The sequence below is a fragment of the Triticum aestivum genome, chromosome 3D, assembly GCF_018294505.1.
Source record: "Triticum aestivum cultivar Chinese Spring chromosome 3D, IWGSC CS RefSeq v2.1, whole genome shotgun sequence".
Classification (NCBI taxonomy): domain Eukaryota; kingdom Viridiplantae; phylum Streptophyta; class Magnoliopsida; order Poales; family Poaceae; genus Triticum; species Triticum aestivum.
The window spans coordinates 149855190-149875694 of NC_057802.1; the positions used below are offsets into that span (position 1 = coordinate 149855190).

General features: G+C 50.3%; 1 pseudogene; it reads right to left on the reverse strand.

Annotated features, from left to right (window-relative positions):
• Positions 1-600: 600 nt before the first annotated feature.
• On the reverse strand, positions 601-1794 carry LOC123076213 (DNA topoisomerase 6 subunit A3-like; annotated as a pseudogene).
• Positions 1795-20505: the final 18711 nt, after the last annotated feature.

The following is a 20505-nucleotide window of genomic DNA, read 5'->3' on the forward strand; positions in this document are numbered from 1 at the left end:
GTTTTCCAGTGCTACTCAACAAACGATGCTCCCAGGAGAGAAATGGCACCGCAATACCGCCATCGTCCGATCTGAAAAACCAGATCCTAGGGTTTCCCCCGAAGTAGTGTCCATCACTAGCAACCATCAAGGACCCACACAGTGCCCACCACCACTCAGCCCTCAAGGCGACACCTTCAGGAAGGTCACGGCGTCAAGGACGCCGCCGCCGCCCACCGGAGTTAGGGTTTTCACCCGAGAGGAAGTGAGGGAGGAAATGAAGGAGCAGACATAGACCAACGTCTCCAAGAAGAAAAGCGGCGCTCTTGAGCATCGTCTTCGGGGTGGCCGGCCAGGTCCAACCAAAGGGATTCCCCCAATCTGGATCTCCTCCATCATCTTCACCCGTGGCCAGGGTCCCAGCAACCACGCCGGCACCATCAGGAACCCACCAATCCTGTTTATTTTTGTGAAAACTAGATTCAGGTTTTTCCCCAATCTAAAGCTCAGTGCAAGGGGGTTGACTGCACACCCAACATGAACTAACTTAAGTGCATATCCTCTAGAGTCACCATATCAAACTACATAGATGTCTCTACCAATGTAAACACAGTGAGCTACTTAGATGTCCTTCTGATTGCTTATTGTTTTGTGGATGTAGTCAGTAGGAGGGTATTGGCGATGGTATAAAGCTCCCATATTGCTTTTTAACCCCCTGTACACCATGAAATTTATGTTCTCCCTCAACTGTTCATCACTGATCACATAGTACTTGACATACGGTCCCTCCAGAATCAATCTATAGTTTCGGGTCAGCGGTGTAAGGCGTGACATGTCATTCAAATCAAGGACGTCATGTAAATACACTGCAATCAACTTGATGTCAGGAACAGGAAGACCCACATTGTCAAATGGCATATCTGTTGATTCAAACTTAAAGGTACAAAAGATCAAAAGCCCCTTCGGATTCGGATCAACGAGCGCATACATAGGACAGGCAGACAATCCTTGATTTTGCGGAAGAAAGCCCGTGTCCTGATATCTGGTTGCCCATCACCTCCTGTAATGACCACACAATCAAATTCATGGTGGAATTGCTGCACAGCAAAATCCTCAAAAACATCATCCCTCTGGACTACGAGGATGAAATTGACTAATGCACCTGATGTGACAGTAATCTTACAGATGCCCTCGGGTATCCTTGTTCCTCCCATATAACTGCAATGGATCTCTAAGCCATCTTCCCTTGTGAATTTTAGTGCCGCAATGACCATGCTAACAGACAGTTCTGCAAGAACAATGAGATGTCCTTGTGCACTCCGCACTCGAATAGGCAGCATATGTCCAGCAGGGTGTCATCCATGGTCTTCTTCCGCCCCTTGAAGAGTCCATCATCTCTGTAAACCGCACTTAGAGAAGGAGCGCGGTGTTAAAATAGTTGTATAGGGATAGAACTCATGTTTAAACTTGTATTCCTTTTCTATCTCTTCTTTTATTCTGACTCCTTCTACCGACCTTCTGTCGTCGTTCTATAATAAATCTGTCGATTGTTTCATCTTGTAAGCCACGACATTTTTCATATAAATATAAGTGCAGCCCGAGAAAAGGGTTCCACACTTCCCAAATATCTTTACATGGTAATCAGAGCGACTTCTTCCTAGATCGAGAGGAGATCACATCTAGCCAAGCCTTTCTTCAACCTTTCGCTATGACCACCGCCTCCACCAACTCCAGCACCATGAGTGCCCTCTCTGCGTCCCTTGCATCAGCATCCACCTTCGCACCTTCCCCATCCTCCAATTCATCCTTCGCCATGTCCGTCAGAACACCACCCCAGGAGAAGCTTACGAGGAGCAACTACCTCATGTAGAAGGCCATCGTGCTGCCCCAAATCAAGGGTGCACAGATGGGCCACCACCTTGATCCGGAGAGCCAAGCGCCACCGGAAACCCTCACCATCACCAAGGATGGGAAGGAGGAGCAGATCGCCAATTTTGCCCGTGCTCTCTGGTATGCACAGCAGCAACAAGTTCAAGCTTTTCTGATGGGTTCTCTATCTCGCGAGATACTTGCACATGTGGTCACCCTTCAGACACCGACGGAGGTGTGGGCATCGATCCATGCTATATTTGCTGCCCAAACTCAAGCTCAAGCCATCAACACTCGGATTGAGCTCACAAACCTCAAGAAGAGAAATCTATCCATGGCATAATATCTAGCCAAGATCAAGACACTCTCATATGAGATTGCCTGCACTAGGGCGGTGCTGACAAGAAGTGAGATCGTCTCTCAGGTTCTGGTCGGCCTTGATCTCGACTACAACCCTGTCGTGTTGGCCCTAGCTGTGCGGGTTGAACCCGTGACTGTCCAGGAGCTATACACGCAGGTGCTAAGCTTCTACGCGCGCCTCAATCTTCTCCACAGGATGAAGGTGCGCCAATCTTCAGCCAACGTTGCATCGCGTGGCCGCGGGGCTAGTAGTGGGCGCGATCACCAGGGGAGGAACCGCAATAACAACGGCGGCGGGCGCGACCGCGGCAACAGTCCAGGCGCGCGACTAGGCGGGGGCGGCTACACCAACAACAACTCCCTTGCTTGGTCTGGAGGGGGCGGCTTCAGCAACAATCACGCCTCCTCTGGATCCTCCTCCAACAATCGTGTTCGGTGCCAATTGTGTAAAAAATCGGGCCATGAGCTCATGGACTATTGGCACCATTACGACGAGGACTATGTCCCTGATGCTCTGTGACGCCCCTGATTCAATCGTACACTAACCATACACGCAAACGTGTACGATCAAGATCAGGGACTCACAGGAAGATATCACAACACAACTCTAAAATAAAATAAGTCATACAAGCGTCATAATACAAGCCAGGGGCCTCGAGGGCTCGAATACAAGTGCTCGATCATAGACGAGTCAGCGGAAGCAACAATATCTGACTACAGACATAAGTAAAACAAGTTGCCATAAGATGGCTAGCACAAACTGGGATACAGATCGAAAGAGGCGCATGCGCCTGCCTGGGATCTTCTTAAACTACTCCTGGTCGTCGGCGGCGGCCTGCACGTAGTAGTAGGCACCCTCGGTGTAGTAGGAGTCGTTGAAGGTGGCGTCTGAATCCTGGGCTCTAGCATCTGGTTGCGACAACCGAGAAGAATGGGAAGGGGAAAATAGGGAGAAAAGCAACTGTGAGTACTCACCCAAAGTACTCGCAAGCAAGGATCTACACTACATATGCATGGGTATCAATGTAAAGGGGCAATATCGGTGGACTGAACTGCAGAATGCCAGAATAAGAGGGGGATAGCTAGTCCTGTCGAAGACTACACTTCTCGCGGCCTCCATCTTGCAGCATGTAGAAGAGAGTGGATGGTAAGTTCAAGCATCATCGCATAGCATAATACTACCTGGCGATCCTCTGCTCATCGCCCTGTGAGAGAGTGATTACCGGGTTGTATCTGGCACTTGAAAGGGTGTGTTTTATTAAGTATCCGGTTCTAGTTGTCATAAGGTCAAGGTACAACTCCGGGTCGTCCTTTTACCGAGGATCACGGCTATTCGAATAGATAAACTTCCCTGCAGGGGTGCACCACATTACCCAACACGCTCGATCCCTCTGGCCAAACACACTTTCCTGGGTCATGCCCGGCCTCGGAAGATTAACTCATTGCAGCCCCACCTAGGCACAACAGAGAGGTCAGCATGCCGGTCTAAATCCTAAGCGCGCAGGGGTCTGGGCCCATCGCCCTATGCACACCTGCACGTTGCGAACGCGGCCGGAAGCAGACCTAGCCCCCATAATACCAGCGCAGGCTTACGGTCCAATCCGGCGCGCGCCGCTCAGTCGCTGACGTCAAGAAGGCTTCGGCTGATACCACAACGTCGTGTGCCCATAACTGTTCCCGCATAGTTGGTTAGTGCTTATAGGCCAGTGGCCAGACTCAGATCAAATACCAAGATCTCGTTAAGCGTGTTAATTGAAGTATCCGCGTATCAACCTGGCCTATCGCTCCACAACAAAGTAACAGTCGGGGGCCGTCAGGAACCCAGGCCCACCACTACCGGGATGGAACCACCTGTCTTTTTAGCCCCCAATCGAAATCAGTTGCGGGTACTCTACGAGCCGACCCAACTTTAGTCACCACCATGTATCATTTATAGTAGTGTAGTATGTATATACCCGTGATCACCTCCCGAAGTGACCACGACCCAATAATATAGCATAGCAGACGGACAAGAATGTAGGACCACTGATGGAATACTAGCATTCTATACTAAGCATTTAGGATTGCAGGTAAGGGTAACAACTGTAGCAACAATGACAGGCTATGCAGCAGAATAGGATTAACCCAAAGCAGTAACATGCTACACTACTCTAATGCAAGCAGTAGAGAGAAGGAATAGGTGATATCAGGTTGATCAAGGGGGGGGGGCTTGCCTGGTTGCTCTGGCAAGGAGAGGTCGTCAACAACGTAGTCGATCGGGGCACCAGCAGCGGCGTCAGTCTCGTAGTCTACCAGAGAGAAGAGGGGGAAGAAACAATGAATACATTGCAAACAGATGCATGACGATGCATGAAAAAGCAAACAACTGTCGGCGTTCTGGGGACAGGGGTCCCCAGACTTGCCTGCCTGCGGCCCACGGTGTGGCTGTGCTGCAGGCCTGTATGGCACATCTTCATTAGCGAGACATTCAAGACCCTCGCGAGGGGCCAAGCCTCGCGAGGCGGGCGACGCAAGACCTCCTCAGGAGCGGCCTCACCAGGCTGCCTCGCGAGGAGTGGAGAAATCAAGGTGGGGCAAACCTCGCGAGGCTCTCGTGACATGAGCCATGACGATCAAGATCAGGCGGGCGTGAGGCGGGCGCCAGCGCGCGCAGTGTCCTTGTTTCCTCTTTGGTGCTTAGGGGGCAAGCGCAGGCGCAGAGTACCGAGGCATCAAGCAAAGGTTTCCATATCGGTGCAACGAGACCAAGACCAGCAGGACGGCAGGACGGAGGTCACCATGGAGCCCAAGACGGCGTCACCACCAGAGCCTTTTGCAGGCGAAGACCGCTTTTGTCAGGATAAGCTGTACTAGCTGTCCCCTTTCGAATTGGCCGTTGTTGGCTCCCTTCGCGCTCAATATTTGGGAAGAGGACTAGGGCCTATATAAGTAGAACTAGCCACCACAGTAGGGGCATCTGGCAACTCATCTTGGACTGGATCCACACACCCACAAGTCCGCAGAGCACAAGAACACCTCAACCTCAGGAGGCTGTTCTTCCCCTTGTACTGTTCATCACCAGCCCAAGAGGCAATCCACCACCACCACACTGGAGTAGGGTATTACACCACAATGGTGGCCCGAACCTGTATAAATCTTGTGTCTTTGTGTTGCGAGTTCGTCGGGTTCGTCCGCGAGATCTTAGCGAGCTAGGGTGTAGATTGGTAGGGAGGAAATCTTCGCACGCACCCTGTTCGAACCTTAAGGGTTTTGCCAGAACCCGAGATCCGACATTTGGCGCTCCAGGTAGGGGTGCGCCGTAGCCTCTTCCCCGCCAATCGGCCCATCGACGCTCCGCGGCCATGATGTCCGGTGACCCGAGGGCGACTCTGACCGCTGGGCAGCCTGGCCAGCCCAGGCGGCGTCACCTGCCCACGAAGACCTCAACCCCGCGCTCCAGGGGGCCCGAGCGCCGGCCAACACTGCAGGGCGCGGCCGGCGTGGCGGGGCGCCATCCACCCTCACCCCACGACAAGCGCGAGCCACTGCAAGAGCAGCAAGCCACGCCGCAGCAACGACACCACACACACAGCGGGAGCAGGCGAACATGCGGGCCGCGCTCACGGTGGCGCGGGAGTTGCTGCGGTGCCGACTAATGGAGAGCGGCCGGGACGCACTGCTGGAACGCGTCGCCGAGCTGCTGGATGCGGCGGCATCGGGAGCGCCGCCCTTCTGCTATCTGCTTCCTTCTCAGGCCACTACGGGGTCTCACGGCGGGCCTCGCCGCAACCACGCGTCCTTAGGTGTGCCTGGGGGCTTCGTCAACACCAGCACGGCCGGCGTTGCCAGGGGCTCCGTCGCCCCCGTGCTGCCTGCGGCAAGCGTGGGCACAAGCGTCGCCTCCCATGGTCCCAGTGAAATGTCGCGTTACCATCCTCAGGACGCCGCGCTGGGCCGAGCAACGTGGAGTGTGGGGCACTACGGCGAGGTGTTCGGGGTAACGGCCCCGGAAGCCTACGTGCCCCGCATGATGGACCAGGAGTACGCGCCGGAGGACGACCCTGGCTCGTTCCTCGAAGAAGATTGGGAAGAAGGGGCGCTAGAAGTTGAAGCCTTCCAGGAACCGACGGGGAACCGCAACAACCGCGCCTGCAATAACAGCTACAGGGTACCGCTAATCTCTCAGGTGCAAGCTTACGCTAACCATGGACTGCCAGTGAATCAGGTCACAGCCTCGGCCGACGACTCTGGCGCAGCGACACCCCTTCCGCCAGGGGAAGCACGCTGGGGGCTGCATGGAGGGAGCCAGGAGCAAGGCCCCTCCCCATGTCGCGCGAAGCCAGGCGACACCCGGAGGTAGGCCTCTACCGGGGAGGTGCCGGCGAGCCTTCCCCCGGCAGAGGACCCGTGGTCGCTGAGGGCGCCGCTAGCATCCCCTTTCCCCCCTTTTGCGCCCTCCTGGTTGCCAGTCGGTTCAAAGGTGGTCGAGGGTGGCGCAAGGCGGGGCCCTCGTCTGGCGATATGAAGCAAGGCCGGTACCTATGAAGAAGGCCCAGTGCCTATGAAGATCGCCGCCCGTGACACTCTCACGTAATAATGAGTGGGGCTGTACACGCCCCGGAGTCCCAGGGGTGCCGGCCTCAGGCCCTGGGGCTCCCTCCCATGCCTAGTGGCAGCACTTAGCTCCGCGCTGGTGAGAAGACTCGAAGACCAGAAGACTAGACTAGGTGCCGAACGCGGCCTTTTGCTTCAAAACCCTTTTCTGTAGCTTTGCCCTTTGGATTTGGATTTAAGTTGAAGTTGAGTTTTCTTTGATGCGCGCGGGGGGTGCCTTTTCTCATTTGAGCGATTTATTGCCGTCCGGTTCTTGCTTTGTCACGAAGCACACAATCGTCGCCTCCCCCTCGCGGGCCCCTCGTGAGCGGGGCTGGGCGCAGCACACGTAACACGCGCGCCGATACCATTATCGGCATCTTATTCTCGCGAGGCCCACTCGGGTGAGTCTGCGGGCCCTTCAGGAATTCCTCAGGAGCTCAAGACCTCACGATTCCATTCGAGGCGCACCACGACCAAGGTAAGCTGATGCGGCAAACTCGCTGGCAGACTCATGAATTCACAGAGGTACACATTCACCTCGACACAAAAGAATAAAGGCGTCGATCTGCTTGCACGAGGGGCTCCCCCTCTCAAAATGCTCTCACAATCTTTAGGCACCACGCCCGAGTTTTTGAGTACAGGATAAAACGACAGGAGAACATGGGATCAGCCAGATATGTCGCTCGCTACATCGCCCCCGGACACGTCACTCGCGTTGTCGTCGTCTTCGCCGGCACCGTCGCCGCCTTCGGCGACGCCTCCATCATCGTCGTCAACCACGTCGCCTTCATCTGCGACGACCACCACCGCGTCGTCATCGGAAGCAAAGGCTCTGACCAGTGCATCCACGTTGTCCTCCACCCACCACGCTAGGTCGCCCCGGACGGCCTGTGGTACGGGGGCAATGGCGGCGTAGAAGTCGAAGTCGAGGAAGGTGTTCCGGAGATGGCTGAAGACACGGGAGAACGCGCGCCCGAGCAGGCCCCGACTTCTCTCTTCCACAAGTTGGCAAGCCCTATCAGACCGGGCTTCCAGACGCATCACCACGTTGGTGAAGAAGATCAGGTGACTGGCATAGTCATTCGAGTGGGGGTGCGATGCATTCTCGTCGCAGATGAAGCCCAGGGCGGTATTAGCCCTGTTCCGGAGGTCCTGAAGCATGGGGGCGTGCTCGCGCTCTAGCGTCCGCCGTTGAAGCACTTCCTCCCTGTTGTGCCGCGCGACGGCCACAGCATCATCAACCCGTTTCCAAAGCGAAAGCAGCTCGGCGCGGGCGGAGGCCAAGTCCGCCTGCGCCGTGACCAGGGCAGCAGCCATGGCCTCCCCACGCCTCTCCGCCTCGTCTAGCCTGGGCCTGAGAGCGGCAGTCCTGCCCGCTGCCTCAATCCCTGCAAGCTTCAGCTTCAGGTCGTATCGACCTTCAAGATCCGCGCGAACCTCGGCCACCTGGCGGTCGACCTCCTCCTGGACCCTGGCCTCGCGAGCCCCGACGGCATCTTCCGCTTAAGCAACTTGACGCTCCCTCGTCTCCAGTTGCTCGAGCTCGAGGCGGCGCTCCACGGCTTCCAGAGCCAGCACCTCCTCGCGCTTCCAGACCTCCTCTTCCTCGGCAGGCGTCCCCCTCAGCGACGCGAGGGCGGCTCTGCGCACCTCAACTTGGCGCTCGAGGGACGCACTCCAGGCTTGGAACGCCCACGCGCGCTTCTCTGCAGCCTCGCGATGGCGGTCAGCCTCACGAGCCTCCTCCAAGGCTCGGGAGCAAGCCTCACGGGAAACCTTGAGGGACGCCTCGGCCTTCGCGTTGTCAAGATCATGCTAGTAGCGGCCAAGGTTGATAGCCACCCTCAGCTTACGCCGTTCCTCCACCAGCCGAAGACCCTCAGCCTCAAGGCGCGAGTCGACACCCGCGAGCTCTTCACCAAGTCGGCTCATTGTGCCCATCGCCTCCTGGAAGAGCTCATGAAGAACTACGCTCCGCCCGCGCTCGAACTCCAACGCACGTCCCACCTCGTCCTCCGCCACGGGGGCTGCATGCTGGACGTGAAGCGGTGCACCCCCTCTCTGCAGGGGCTGGGGGCTGGTGCCGCTCCAGGTGCCGGCCCGACCTCACGAGGGGCCCCGGCCAGTCAGGGGATGCTGCTTGAAGAGGAGCTGAAGGCCGAAGCCAACCAGCCGCCATCCATGACTAGAGGAGGAGCCCGGGGGATGCCCGCCAAGCTCTAAGCCAGATCGTGGAGGAAGGGCAGTGAAGCCGCGGACTCAAGGCGCCATGAAGGCAAGCGCACCCCCTTGGCCGGCCCAGCTCCGGGCGCGGCGTGCAGGCTCAGGGTACTCAAGGCCGATGGGAGTGTCGAGGAAGGTGGGGGTTGCTTCTCGAGGGACTCAACGGCCCTGGCAGAAGGGGTCCTGAAGAGCCAGCGTCAGGAAGGAAAGCAGCAGTCAAGAAATCACAAGGTGCAGTACTTACTCGTCGACGGCGAAGTACTTTCGTCGCTTCAACGGCCCGAAGATACTGCTGCCGCTCGGAGATCCTTTCCTCTGGCGGAGCTCCTCGAAGTCCACGCAAAGCCAACCGAAGCCCTGAACGTGGCGGCCAGTCTGGGGCGCAGCCGGAGAAGTGCTCAGGGGAGCAATTTTAGGGGTGCCTGGCTGCGGAGAATAATCGGGCGCTGCCTCACCACGACCTCTCGAGGCCTCCGGAGACTTGGCCTTGGGAGCCGCGTGCTGCATCGTCTCAGCGACCAACGTCCCAGGATCACGGGTTCCCGAGGACAACGCCCCAGGAGCACCAGGCAGCGTCCGCACATCAGCACTCATGCCACCAGCCTCTCGCGGCGCTCGTCCCCCTGCACCCACCCTCGGGATGAGCTCGGCGCCGGCGACGAGGAAGGGAACCACGTGGACGGGGTTCTCGCGGGAACTCACCAGGCCGTCCGGACGCATTCCCCACTCGTCGAAGGGAGGCATGCTCCCTGCAAATTCAGCCTTGGTCTTGTAGCGGTACAACAGACAGTTCTTCCCAGGCAAGTCGTCCGGCGAAGAGACACCTGTCAGGACCTCGAGCACCGTTTTCCGTGTCCCGAGGGGGAGCCCAGACTCCTGAAACCTCATATGGTCCTGACTGCTGAGCAAGGTCCACATCAGGCGAGAATGGCGCTGAAGCGGGGCGGCCCGGCGCTTGATGAACTCCTTCACCACCATAGGCGCGGTCACGCCGCGGTCCTTCAACTTCCTCAGCCTGAGCCAGACGGGGACAAGACGGGGGCTCGCGAGCCTCTCATGGCCCCAGCCGGAGTGGAAGACGGCAGGCGCTGACGGGGCATGGAGCAGAGGGCTGAGCACACCGGCGTCGACAAACACCCACCGTGTCCGAAACTTGCTCGTGGATGGAGGAAGCTCAAAGTCGATCCCCGCGCCCGCCGTCGCGGCCACGGCCCAGAAGCTCACGCACCCCGAGCTTTGCAGGGGGTCAGTCAGATGCAACAAGAAGAAATGGCGGAAGAGGGCCACAGAAGGAGCAATGCCCACCATGGCTTCACACACAAAGGCAAAGACGACAAGGAGAGTCACGGATTGGGGATCGAGATGCAGCATGGGGATCTGATAATGCTCAAGCACCGTGTTGAAGAAGGCGGAGAAAGGAGGAATCAGGCCAGCCCAAAGGGCATCGATGAAGATTGGGACCTCGGTGGCTGTCCGGGCAATGCGAGCGCGGGACGCAGGCCAAGCCACCGTCTCCCCCCACTCGTTGAAGCTGGAAGAGAGCATTGGATGCACCTTGTCCATGGCCTCATCGTTGAGCACCAAGGATCGGCCGACCGCCGGCTCGACGGCCGGAGGCGCACTTGGCGAAGACAGGGGCTTCTTCCCTTTGTCTGCTTGTTTCAGCGCCATGGCGATGAAGCGGGCAGGGCGCAGGCCAGATTAGAGAGGAGGAGCAGAATCTCGAGAAAGCAGAGGGATTGGGGAAGCAAGGCGCGGGTGATGGAAGAATAACTGTGTAGGTTGCGGGGGCCGCATAGCCAGGCGGATTCCAAGGCAGCGTGGGGAAGCAGAGGCGCCCACGTCTAATCAACTGCCACGCGTCGACCAAGGCCGTAGGCTTTTGGGGCCCGCGGCGCTGCATGCTTGACCTTTGGCTTCGCCTCGAAGCCAAGCCCGGGCGCGCCTTGGGCCCGGGGGCTACTGTCGGCGTTCTGGGGACGGGGGTCCCCAGACTTGCCTGCCTGCGGCCCACGGCGTGGCTGTGCTGCAGGCATGTATGCTACCACTTGAGCACTGCGTTGGTTTTCCCTTGAAGAGGAAAGGGTGATGCAGCAAAGTAGCGTAAGTATTTCCCTCAGTTTTTGAGAACCAAGGTATCAATCCAGTAGGAGGCCACGCACAAGTCCCTCGCACCTACACAAACAAATAAAATCCTCGCAACCAACGCAATAAAGGGGTTGTCAATCCCTTCACGGTCACTTACGAAAGTGAGATCTGATAGATATGATAAGATAATATTTTTGGTATTTTTATGATAAAGATGCAAAGTAAATAAAGCAAAATAAAAACGGCGCAAGAAATAGCTTGTTGATGGAAGATTAATATGATGGAAAATAGACCCGGGGGCCATAGGTTTCACTAGTGGCTTCTCTCATGAGCATGAGTATTACGGTGGGTAAACAAATTACTGTTGAGCAATTGACAGAATTGAGCATAGTTATGTGAATATCTAGGTATGATCATGTATATAGGCATCACGTCCACGACAAGTAGACCGACTCCTGCCTACATCTACTACTATTACTCCACACATCGACCGCTATCCAACATGCATCTAGAGTATTAAGTTCAAAAGAACAGAGTAACTCTTTAAGTAAGATGACATGATGTAGAGGGATAAACTCATGCAATATGATATAAACCCCATCTTTCTATCCTCAATGGCAACAATACAATACGTGCCTTGCTACCCCTACTGTCACTGGGAAAGGACACCGCAAGATTGAACCCAAAGCTAAGCACTTCTCCCATTGCAAGAAAGATCAATCTAGTAGGCCAAACCAAACTGATAATTCAAAGAGACTTGCAAAGATAACTAATCATACATGAAAGAATTTGGAGAAGATTCAAATATTGTTCATAGATAAACTTGATCATAAACCCACAATTCATCAGTCTCAACAAACACACAGCAAAAGAAGATTACATCGAATACATCTCCACGAGAGAGGGGGAGAACATTGTATTGAGATCCAAAAAGAGAAAAGAAGCCATCTAGCTAATAACTATGGACCTGAAGGTCTGAGGTAAACTACTCACCCATCATCGGAGAGGCTATGGTGTTGATGTAGAAGCCCTCCGTGATCAATGCCCCCTCCGGCAGGACGTCGGAAAAGGCCCCAAGATGGGATCTCACGGGTACAGAAGGTTGCGGCGGTGGAATTAGGTTTTCGTGGATGCCTCTGTTGGTTTGGGGGTACGTAGGTATATATAGGAGGGAGAAGTACGTCAGTGGAGCAACATGGGGCCCATGAGGGTGGAGGGCGCGCCCAGGGGGGTAGGCGCGCCCCCCTACCTCGTGCCTTCCTGGTAGCTTTCTTGACGTAGGGTCCAAGTCCTCTGGATCACGTTCGTTCCAAAAATCACGTTCCCGAATGTTTCATTCCGTTTGGACTCCGTTTGATATTCTTTTTCTGCAAAACTCTGAAATAGGCAAAAAAACAGCAATTCTGGGCTGGGCCTCCGGTTAATAGGTTAGTCCCAAAAATAATATAAAAGTGTACTATAAAGCCCAATAATGTCCAAAACAAAATATAATATAGCATGGAACAATCAAAAATTATAGATACGTTGGAGACGTATCAAGCATCCCCAAGCTTAATTCCTGCTCGTCCTCGAGTAGGTAAATGATAAAAACAGAATTTTTGATGTGGAATGCTACTTGGCAGAATTTAAATGTAATTCTCTCAATTGTGGTATGAATATTCAGATCCGAAAGATTCAAGACAAAATTTTAATATTGACATAAAAATAATAATACTTCAAGCATACTAACTAAGCAATTATGTCTTCTCAGAATAACATGGCCAAAGAAAGTTATCCCTACAAAATCATATAGTCTGGCTATGCTCTATCTTCACCACACAAAGTATTTAAATCATGCACAACCCCAATGACAAGCCAAGCAATTGTTTCATACTTTTGACGTTCTCAAACTTTTGCAATCTTCATGCAATACATGAGCATGAGCCATGGACATAGCACTATATGTGGAATAGAATGGTGGTTGTGGAGAAGACAAAAAAGGAGAAGATAGTCTCACATCAACTAGGCGTATCAACGGGCTATGGAGATGCCCATTAATAGATATCAATGTGAGTGAATAGGGATTGCCATGCAACGGACGCACTAGAGCTATAAGTATATGAAAGCTCAACAAAAGGAACTAAGTGGGTGTGCATCCAACTCGCTTGCTCACGAAGACCTAGGGCATTTTGAGGAAGCCCATCATTGGAATACACAAGCCAAGTTCTATAATGAAAATTCCCACTAGTATATGAAAGTGATATCATAGGAGACTCTCTATCATGAAGATCATGGTGCTACTTTGAAGCACAAGTGTGGTAAAAGGATAGTAACATTGTCCCTTCTCTCTTTTTCTCTCATCATTTTTTATTTGGGCCTTTTCTCTTTTTTTTATGGCCTCTTTTTTATTTTTTTATTTTTATTATTTACTCCGGAGTGTCATCCTGACTTGTGGGGGAATCATAGTCTCCATCATCCTTTCCTCACTTGGGACAATGCTCTAAAAATGACGATCATCACACTTTTATTTACTTACAACTCAATACTTAGAACAAAATATGACTATGTGAATGCCTCCGGCGGTATACCGGGATATGCAATGAACCAAGAGTGACATGTATGAAAGAATTATGAACGGTGGCTTTGCCACAAATACGATGCAAACTACATGATCATGCAAAGCAATATGACAATGATGGAGCGTGTCATAATAAACTGAACGGTGGAAAGTTGCATGGCAATATATCTCGTGATGGCTATGGAAATGCCATGATAGGTAGGTATGGTGGCTGTTTTGAGGAAGGTATATGGTGGGTGTATGATACCGGCGAAAAGTGCGCGGTATTAGAGAGGATAGCAATGGTGGAAGGAAGAAAGTGCGTATAATCCATGGACTCAACATTAGTCATAAAGAACTCATATACTTATTGCAAAAATCTACAAGTTATCAAAGCAAAGTACTACGCGCATGCTCCTAGGGGGATAGATTGGTAGGAAAAGACCATCGCTCATCCCCGACCGCCACTCATAAGGAAGACAATCAATAAATAAAGGAACAATTACATCTTTCTCCCTAGTTGGTTCCCACCCCCGGGTTTTGCCCTTACTTTTCGGGCATGCTTAGTTTTGCCCTTAGTTTTTCCCCTCCGTCAGCTCGAATGCCCTTCTGTCACAGCTCCGCTTGGTCAGTGCCGTTTGACCGTGACGGCTCGACGTTTTGGACACCGGTTGCCCCTGGGCCTTCCTTACAGGTGGGTCCACATAGAGTAGACAGTGTAGTTGCCATTTCCCCTCCCCCTCCCTCTGTCTTATCCCAGCCCCGAACCCTAGATCAGCGACGACAAAGGCGACCCAAACCCTAGCACTCGGCGGCGACGCGGGCTCCCATAGAAACAGTGGCCTTGATGTCGTGAAGTCCTCATCGCCGGATCTACATCGCATGGCGGTGATGGTGGAGACACGCTCTTCGCGCGGCGGTGGTGGCGGCGGCGACGATGCCATGAGGAGTGGCTGCACGACAGATTCAAGGCAGGAGATCCCGGCAGGGTAAGTTTCCAGATCCAGTACTTACTCATCTGTTTCCATGATTAGAAAGGTGCAGTCCATGACTTCGGTTGTGTTCACAATCATAGGATGGATCCATCGCATGCGTTCTTTCTGACAATTAGAATGGAGACCACTCTTTTAGCAAAGGGTGGTACTAAGGGACATGATGCAAGCTTCAGTTTCCCTCTAGTGGTGGACTGCACAAGCTCTTTCAATGATTTTAGGTCTGCAATCTATAGGAAATATCCTTGGGGTATGCATGATGCAGTTGAGTTCAGATTCTGGGATGTAGAGAAAGCAACTTGGAATCCTCTATATTGTGATGATGAGTTAGGTGTAATGTTTGCTACATATGTTGATTCCAAAACTGCAAATGTTGAAACTACTGTAATTCAGAGATGTAGAGCAGAAGCAGCAACTACAGCAGCAAAGCCCCCTGCCTCTAAAGCAACTACAACAGCAGGAAGTACTTCTAGGAGCAGGTCAGCACCCCCTAGTAGTACTTGCAATCCACCTGTAACTCCTACTGCAAATGTACCAAGGCAACCTGGCTGCAAAGCCACTGAAATTCCTTTAGAGCCTATGATTGAGGAGGCTGAGCCTGATGATGTGCTAGGCTCAGATGAGGAGGATGAGAGGATGTTTCCAGATCTTGTGCAGAAGACAAATGAAGAGATAGATGAGGATTTTATTCCTTGTGAGTTTTCAGATACAGATTCAGAGGAGGAACAAGAGAACATTGACATGGGACATTTTGAGAATGATGATGAGGACAGGCCTGAGATGATGTATGACAGGGAAAATCCTAGTTTAGCTGAAGGAGTTGTTTTTCCTTCTGCTGTTGACTGCAGGAATGCAGTTGCCACATTCTCAATTCAGCATGAAGTAGAGTTCAAAATAGAGAAGAGTGATCCATCAAGGTTCACTGTTTATTGTGCATTTCCAAGGTGTAGATGGAGGCTACATGCCTCTTTAATGAGAAATAGTACTTTGTTTCAGGTAGTAACAGTACTAACTAACTAATCTCATTGATAGTATTTTGCATATTCAGTTTCATTGAGCCACACAGTTTGCCTTAATGTTTACCTTTGTTTCAATTTACAGATTAAAGTAAATCCTTATGAGCACCACTGCCCAAGTGTGAACAGAAGTGAGAGGCTCAGAGTAGCCAAGAGGAGGTGGATAGCTGATGCTGTGCAAAATTGGGTCAGAAAAAACTCCAACATTGGTCCTGGTGAGTTGGTAACAAATTTGAAGAAAAAATATGGTATAGAATTGCCATACATGAGAGTGTTTTATGGCAAACAAATGGCAATTGACAACTTGTATGGTAAATATGAGGATAGTTTTCAGCTTTTGTACACATTCAAAGCTGAGGTTGAGAGGGCTTCTCCAGGTAGTGTAGTAGAAATTGACACACACACATAGTTCCTTTCCAGCTAAGAGGAAAGAGGTATGAGAAGCAGTGTTTTAGGAGAGTTTTTGTCAGTTTGAAAGCTTGTTGGCAGGGATTTTAGCTAGTTGTAGGCCCTACCTTGCTGTTGATGCTACTGCACTAAATGGTAGGTTCAGAGGTCAGTTGGTTGCTGCATGTGCAATTGATGCACATAACTGGATTTTTCCAGTTGCATATGGTGTTTTGGAGACTGAGTCTAAAGAGAGCTAGGGTTGGTTTTTCCAAAATTTGAAGAAGGTGATAGGTCATCCTGAAGGACTAGTAATTCATACTGATGCATGCAAGGGTCTTGAGACAGCTGTAGATGACATTTACCCTGGGGTAGAGCACAGAGAGTGCATGAGACATCTGGCTCAGAATTTTTCTAAGAAATTCAGGGGGAAGTTCTATGACCAGCAGTTGTGGCCTTGTTCATTGACTTATAGTATTAAGAAGCACAACTATCACCTGAGACAGTTGTTCACAAAACCCAAGGTGCAGGCTTATCTGGAAGAGCACCACACAAAAATCTGGGCCAGAGCACAATTCAATGATATCTGCAAGGTTGACTATGTCAATAACAACCTTGCAGAATCATTCAATTCCAAAACTAAAAAGTTCAAGGGTCTCCACCTTGTGGACTTGTTGGATAAGATCAGGCAGTACTTAATGCAAAAATTTGGCCTTAGGAATAGCATAAAACTACAAAAATTCAATGGGCATATCATAATTCCCAGAGTTATGAAGATTTTGATGGCAAGATCCAAAGGCTTGGACATGACTTTAGTTAGGAGAAGTCCAACTGAAGCAGGGGTGACTGCTATAGACAAGGAGAAGAGGGAGTGGAGATACCCTGTGGATGTAGAGAAAAGAACATGCAGTTGCAGAAAGTGGCAAGTTACAGGCCAGCCATGCATACATGCTCTATTCTTCATAACATCATTGAGAGGGGAAGCTAAAGAAACAGACCAGTATGTGCACAAGTACTTCTCAGTTGAAATGTTTAAAAAAACATATGCTGAGAACCTGCCTGCACTTGAAGGAAAACAGCAGTGGGATATTGTAGACCCCGGTTTCAAATTAAGTCCACCTGTACAGAAGCTGCACCTGGCAGGCCAAGGAAGACAAGAATTAAGCCAGCAAGTGAAGGAAAAGGACTTGGTCCTAGGAAGAGAAAATGCAAGAGGTGTGGTGGCTTGGGTCACTTATTGAAAACCTGCAAAAAAGCCATTGATCCAGCATTTGGTGAAGAAGATGCACACTGGGGAGCTGAGAATGCTGAAGAAGACCCTCCTAACCAAAATGCAGACCTACATGATGAACAACAAGAAGAAGAGGAGCCATACAGTGAAGATGAAGCTCCAGTGCAGCCTGCAGGTGCAGATGATGCTCCAGTGCAGCCTGCAGGTGCAGATGATGCTCAAGTAGAGCCCCATAGTGAAACAAATGAGGCAGCAACACAAGCTTCCACAGTTGCAGATGAAGTTCAAAGGTTATATTATTCCTCTTTGATTTATTCATGTGCTTTTACCTACAAATATCTCTTGTACTGTTACTAACCAACTATTTCTTCCCTATTTGTTAGCACACCAAGGAAGAACTATAAGAAGGCAGTAGAGAGAGGAGCATCTCCAATGGCTATCAGCAAGAAGAGGAAGCTAAACACTTTTACAAGTCCAGAAGAAGAACCTTGCTCAGTTACTGGCAGCAATGTAGATGCAAGAGTTGCTGCATGTGAAGAGCAAGTTCTCCCTCTAGTTGTTCCCCAAATCCCTGTGAAACTGACTAGGAGCAGGGCTAGGGAGATGACAATCCCAGCTAGCAACACAAGGAGCAAGAAGGCCAAATCTGGAAAATGAGTACTAATGTGCCGTGCAAGTTTGAAACTGTTAGATTTGTTGTAATGTGTTCTTTTGGTTGCAGCAAGATTGGTTGTGAACTATGTTCTTTTGGTTGTTGAAGAATATCAAATGCTGCTTGTGAACTATGTCTAGTTGCAGCAAGATTGGTTGTGAACTATGTTCTTTTGGTTGTTCAAGAATATCAAATGCTACTTATGTTCCAGCAAGATTCATGTTTGATCTTTCTTTTCACAATACATGCATTTGGCAAATTGTTGCGTCCATAAAGCTTCATAACATAACATAACAACTGTTAGGTTCATACAACTTCATATGTTCATTACAGCTTCATAACATAGCAAGTGCATTTGAGCTACATAGATCATAAATTAATGTGCATTCTGTGCACAGACAACCATTGAGATTGCTAGAAAACAAATGAAAATGCTAGCAAACAACATTGTCCCGATGCGCATCATTTCTTTCATTTTCTTCAACTCCTTGTTCAATGCACGATTCTTCTTCGCAAGATCAATTGCTCTCTTCTCCAGGTGGTGACTTTTGATCCAGCTATGTTCGATCACTCCGTGCAATTCTTCAAAGGCAAGAACAACACATTCTGGAGGTGGTGGGTCAACCCAAACTGCCCATTCACATTCATCTGGCAACTGAATCAATAAATTTATTAAATTTTTCCTTGAAAGTTAAATTAGAAAATGGAAACGAAAATGCAATGCAAATGAAATCATACATCCAGAGGGCAACCCAAAAAACGACGTCCAGTGCTTGCGCCTCCCCAGGCGACACGACGAGCCGGGATTAGCCGGTGCCCCGGACAATGATGCTTCGAGTGCGGCTCCAAGCCACAGTACGTCGAGTCTGCCATGTAGAACTCAGAGCTGTGCTGAACAATGCCTACCCCATCCACCTAAATCAGGCCAAGATCCAGAAATTAACCCCCAAATCTAGCAAACCCTAGAAAAGCAGGGGAGCAGATGAGCTATAAAACCTGTTCGACTGCCGGCGACGAGTTCTCCGACGAGATGGCCGACGTCGACATGGTCCTTCCCACCTCTCCCCACACCGTGATGTCACACCTCTCTTCCCAGCCGCTTCTCTGTTTTCTTGTGCAGCGGGAGCTAGAAGACGACTAAAAGGGAGGGGGTATCAAACCCAGGGGCAAATGTGTCCAAAACGTCGAGCCGTCATGGTCAAACGGCGCTGACCAAGCGGAGCTGTGATAGAAGGGCATTCGAGCTGACGGAGGGGAAAAACTAAGGGCAAAACTGAGCATGCCCGAAAAGTAAGGGCAAAACCCGGGGGTGGGAACCAACTAGAGGCAAGAATGGAATTGGCCCATAAATAAATCATGCTCCGACTTCATCACATAACGGTTCACCATACGTGCATGCTACGGGAATCACAAACTTTAACACAAGTATTTCTCAAATTCAAAACTACTCAACTAGCATGACTCTAATATCACCATCTTCATATCTCAAAACAATTATCTAGTATCAAACTTCTCATAGTATTCAACACACTCATACGATTTTTTTTACTAATCTTGAATGCCTAACATAATTAAAGCAAATTACCACGCTGTTTTGTAGGACTCTCAAAATAATCTAAGTGAAGCATGAGAGAACAATAGTTTATATAAAACAAATCCACCACCGTGCTCTAAAAGATATAAGTGAAGCACTAGAGCAAAAACTATATAACTCAAAAGATATAAGTGAAGCACATAGAGTATTCTAAGAATTTCCGAATCATGTGTGTCTCTCTCAAAAGGTGTGTACAGCAAGGATGATTGTGGCAAACTAACAAATAAAGACTCAAATAATACAAGACGCTCCAAGCAAAACACTTATCATGTGGTGAATAAAAATATAGCTCCAAGTAAAGTTACCGATGGAAGTAGACGAAAGAGGGGAGGCCTTCCGGGGCATCCCCAAGCTTTGGCTTTTAGGTGTCCTTAGATTATCTTGAGGTTCCATGGGCATCCCCAATCTTAGGCTCTTGCCACCCCTTGTTCCATAATCCATCAAATCTTTTACCCAAAACTTGAAAACTTCACAACACAAAACTTAACAGAAAATCTTGTGAGCTCCGTTAGCGAAAGAAAACAAAACACCACTTCAAGGTACTGTAATGAACTCATTATTTATTTATATTGGTGTTAAAACTACTGTATTACAACTTCTTTATGGTTTATAAACTATTTTACTAGCCATAGATTCATCAAAATAAGCAAACAACACACGAAAAACAGAATCTGTCAAAAACAGAACAGTTTGTAGTAATCTGTAACTAACGCAAACTTATGGAACTCCAAAAATTCAGAAAAAATAGGAAGACCTAGACAATTTGTTTATTGATCAGCATCAATTGGAATCAATATTTTATCACGTTCTGGTGATTTTAACAATTATTTTCGTGAGCAGAAAGTTTCTGGAATTTTCAGCAAGAGCAAATAACTATCATCCAAGAAGATCCTATAGGTTAAACTTGGCAGAGACACTAATTAAAACATAAAAACACATCTAACCAGAGGCTAGATCAAATATTTATTCCTAAACAGAAGCAAAAAGCAAAAAAATAAAATAA